The following is a 4,768-nucleotide window of genomic DNA, read 5'->3' on the forward strand; positions in this document are numbered from 1 at the left end:
TTTTGTTCTCAATTTAATAAGGAAGATGATGATGATTCTAATATTCCTGTCACTTTTTTGATAGAGTTCAGATAGAAATACTCCACAGACAAAGCACTATCCTACTTTTTTTTTCTTTCTCCTTTGTATCAAACATTCTGGCAACTATTGCAAAGATGAATGTAACAGGAATGTTTTGTAGTAATAAAGAGAAAAAGATTAAGATATGTGGCCTCACCTGAAGGGAAACTTGGCACAACTCTATTAGGAGACAGAACAATATAGGTGACATATTTCATCTTATTCTATTTGACCCCAGCTGTATTTTAGTCCTCTTTATTTTAGGCATGACACACAGTTTCTTGCCCCAGTACCTCACTTCAACTCCCTTTTGAGCCCTCCTCTTCCTTCTTGACTGACCTAGTTCAGTGATTATTACTTTTTTCACATTTGAGGCAGGCCAAGCCTGGTATTCTGGGCAGAATCGCTGTAGCATGGGGAGGGAGGGAGGGAGGAGAGATTCCCTAATGTAGGGAAGGACCCCACTCAAAAAGCAGGCTATTAGGGAAAGCTAGGTGGCCCAGTGTAGAGCACTGGCCCTGGATTCAGGAGGACCTGAGTTCAAATGCGGCCTCAGACATATAACACTTACTAGCTGTGTGACCCTGGGCAAGTCATTTAACCCCATTGCCTAGCCAAAAAAAAAAAAGAAAAGAAAAAAAGAAAAAAAAAGCAAGCTATTTTCAGAGCTCTCACTCACCCTGTCCCTGTCCTATTTCATCTATCACCTGTTAGTTGCAAATAACTGGACTGAGTCAGTTTCATGCCTTTTGTTTTTAGGGTGGTAAGAGGGAGAGATAGTAGGTAATTTTGTATCAGAATCCATGGAATAATAGGGAAACCTAACAAGTGCTGGGAACAACTGTAGTCAGCTTGAACTATCTCCAATACCTCTGGTGTTTAGTGGGAGTGGAAAGTGCTGAGTGAGTACTTTAAGAATTCAAGGTTTTGAATACTAATTAATAAGGATTTTTTCCCCCAATTCAATCTTCTGTCTTCTTTCTCCTGAGAATTTAACTGTTTAAATATAAGATTCTACATCTTGTATATAAATCTATAGTTTGGAGTGTTGGAGAACTGAAGTGGTTTGGAAAAATTGCCTGATGTACCCATCTTACTGGTCCCATGACCCGAAAAAAATCACTAGTAAGTCTTTGAATATATTCAGCCCCAGCTTTCTCTTCAAAATCTTATTGCTTGAAGTCTCTTTCCTAGAGCAGACAAAGACATTTAAAAGTTTTGTTATTATTGTTATTATTATATTGTGATAAGTGTTATCTCATTCTCATCTTTTTTGATAGGGTTCAGATAGGAACTGTCTTGGTACATTTCCAGACTGCCACTATTCTTTTATATTTAATAATCTACTTATTGCTCAGATGAATGAAATAACCACTTTTTATTGTTGAACAAAAATATTAGTATGTCAGCTATTCACTCTGATCCATGAAAGAATCTTTTGAAGTTCAATTATAGTAGCAGACAGGATCACCAGAATTATATATACTTCTCCAACATAATTTTGATTTTCTCTGCTAGGTCTCTATAATTTGAAGGCTTTTCATTCCATATACCTTAGAGATGATTATGAGTATTTGATATGGTATCATTTACTAAAAAAAAAAATTTTACCTTTTTAATCACTCAACTCCATAACCAGGAAATAGTAGGGGATAGTTTGTTTTATGATAATAGTCCAAATTTAGTATTATTCATCATTTGAATTCTCCAGGATATTCTAAGATCACTCCATGATAATGAACTTTTGATGTATAGTCAATAGCTCATGTTTTGTTGGATAAATGATAAGTGTTAATTTTTTGCAACCATCAGATATGCATCACAAAGTTTATTTTTTTTCCCATTCCTTTGCATCATCTAGGTTGATATTAAATTTCTAGAGTAATGACTTAGTTCTGAATTGCCATCAAAAGTTCCTCCATTTACATAAACAAATCTGTATTATTCAGCAATTAGAAGCTCCTATGTATATACACACTTGTGCATATGTGAAAATATATGTACATGAGTGTATAATATTATATATTTTTGCCTGAGTACAAGCATATGTCAGCCAGAGAGGGTCTATTGATCACATGCTAGACATTACCTTTATGATAGACTACATCAATAAGCAAACCGTTTTCAGTTACAATTAACAAATCTAATGTCCTGACCCTGTGATCAGATTTAATTATGTATTGTTTGGTCAAGCCATATCTGATTATTTCAAAAGTATTTCTATAGGGGCAGCTAGGTGGTACACTTAGATAGAGCACTGGCCCTGAATTCAGGAGGACCTGAGTTCAAATCGGGCCTCAGACACATCACACTTACTAGCTGTGTCACTCCCGGGCAAGTCACTTAATCCCATTGCCTAGCCAAAAAAAAAAAATTTCTATAAATATTTTGACCTGTTTATCATATGGTTTAAGAATGTATTTCAACTTTTTTTTTCTTCTTTTCATCAAGGATATGTTAATCTTCTATAGTTGATTTATAGAAATGAACTTTGTCCTTAATTAGCATCATTCTGGTTTTTGTAGGATTCTTTTCAAATCTGTTATTGTTCATATTACAACTTGAACAGTATACATTTAAAATGGCATTGTATCAGTGCTAATTGCTGTAAAATGGTTTTCTAATTTATCTTTGATTTCAAGGTGTTATAAATCTCTTAATTTACTCATAACGGAAACTAAGCAATCTTGAGCAATCTAATTATTGCCATAATCCTTGGACTTAAAGTGACATCTTGTTACCAGTTTTAAGACTTTAGCTTCTATGTTTTCTTGGCAAAGATTATGAACTAGAGACATATCAAGTCAAAATAACTTCTACCATTGATGAAAGATTCTATTAATTAAATAAAATGATTAATGTTTTTCAGTAGTCATTTGTTTACTGATATCCTTGTACATCATGTGATTAATAAGATATTCTCTTTAATTTAAAAATCACACTTAATTCTATTTAGGGGAATTGATAATGAATTAATAATGATAAGCTGAAACTATCTTTCAGAAAAATGCCGTGCCTTAATAGTGGAATTTAAATAGAGAACAATTTTCTAGGTGAATGTCAATTGCTCTAATATTGTTTTCAGTATATTTCAGCTTATTTTTCATTTATAAGTCCTGAGTATAGAACAGAGGGAAAGGTTTTGTGCTAATAAGCAATTTTTTTTTGAAGAATTAATTGAGCTCTTGTCTCTCCCATCTTCTGTTGCTGCCGCCATAATGGACACCGGCTGAGTGCAGCCCATCAAACTGACTCAGGTCACCAAGGTGCTGGGCAGGACCGGTTCTCAAGGCTAGTGCACCCAGGTGCACCTGGAGTTCATGGACAATGTGAGCTGCTCCATCATCCGCAACGTGAAGGGCCCCATGCTGAAGGGGGACATACTCACCCTGCTGGAGTGGGAGTGTGAGGCCCAGAGGCTGCTGATTGTAGAAGGACTGCTAAGGGATGTGTACAATAAAGAGTTTTGTCTAAAAAAAAAAAAGAATTAATTGAGTACTCAGAATTTTCCTGGCTTGATAAAGTCATTTTTTTTTCTTTTAAAAAGTTTATTTTGTCATAAGCATTCATGAGGAGTAGTGAGATTTCGGTTTTTCATACCCAGATCATTGTCAAGCCTCAGCAATTCTTTATTCCAATGATCTTTTCCAGTTGCGTAGTCAGAATTTGAAATGCAAGCTTATTTTTAACCCTAGACCTTGGAACTTTGCCATTACAATGAAACAACTTCTTGTTATCAAAGTTGAGTATTTTTCAATCATCTTGCTTAGTGGCTTTTTTTTTTCCTGCTTGGATAGTAGCCAGGAGTGTAGTTCTTCTTTCTTTTTTTGTTTTGTTTAGTTTGTTTTTATTATTTATTTATTTTTAGTTTTCAACATTATCTCCACAAGATCTTGAGTTCCAAATTCTCTCCCTATCTCACCCCTCCCGTCATCCCAAGATAGCACGCATTCTGAATGCCCTTTACCCTAATCAGCCCTTTGTTCAGTCATCCCCCTTCTTTTATCTCCTTCCCCTTCTATTTTCTTGTAGGACAGGATAGATTTCTACACCCCATTGCCTGTATATCTTATTGTCCATTTGCATGTAAAAACAATTTTTAACATTTATTTTTAAAGATTTGGGTTCCAAATTCTCTCCCTTCTTCCATCCCAACTCACCCTCATTGAGAAGGGGAACAACTCGATGCAGGTTATACATGTGTAGTCATGAAAAATACTTCCACAGTAGTCATGTGAAAAACTAACTATATTTCCCTTCTTCGTATCCCAGACCCCATTTATTCTATTATCTCTTTTCACCCTGTCTCTCCTCAGACATTTGCTTCTGATTACTCCCTCCCCCAATCTGCCCTCCCTTCTCTCATCCCCACCTTATTACCTTCCCACTATTTTCCTGTAGTGTAAAATAGATTTCCATGCCCAAATGAGTATGTATGTTATTCCCTCCTTAAGCCAAATCCAATGAGAATAAGATTCACTCATTCCTTCTCACCTCTCACCACTTCCCCTCCACTGTAAAAGCTTTTTCTTGTCTGTTTTATGTGAGATAATTTACCCCATTCTATCTCTCCCTTTCTCTTTCTCCCACTACAAACCTCTCTCACCTCTTAATTTTATTTTTTAGATATCACCCTTTCATCTTCAACTCACCCTGTGCCCTCTATCTATCTATCTATCTATCTATCTATCTATCTATCTATCTATCT

The 4,768-nt window shown here is 35.5% G+C and overlaps 1 pseudogene; it reads left to right on the plus strand.

The window, feature by feature from the left end:
* Window positions 1-3,278: 3,278 nt before the first annotated feature.
* On the plus strand, window positions 3,279-3,488 carry LOC114041962 (annotated as a pseudogene).
* Window positions 3,489-4,768: the final 1,280 nt, after the last annotated feature.

Source organism: Vombatus ursinus, unplaced genomic scaffold (genome assembly GCF_900497805.2).
Source record: "Vombatus ursinus unplaced genomic scaffold, bare-nosed wombat genome assembly UNPS02014231.1, whole genome shotgun sequence".
NCBI classification, from domain to species: Eukaryota; Metazoa; Chordata; class Mammalia; order Diprotodontia; family Vombatidae; genus Vombatus; species Vombatus ursinus.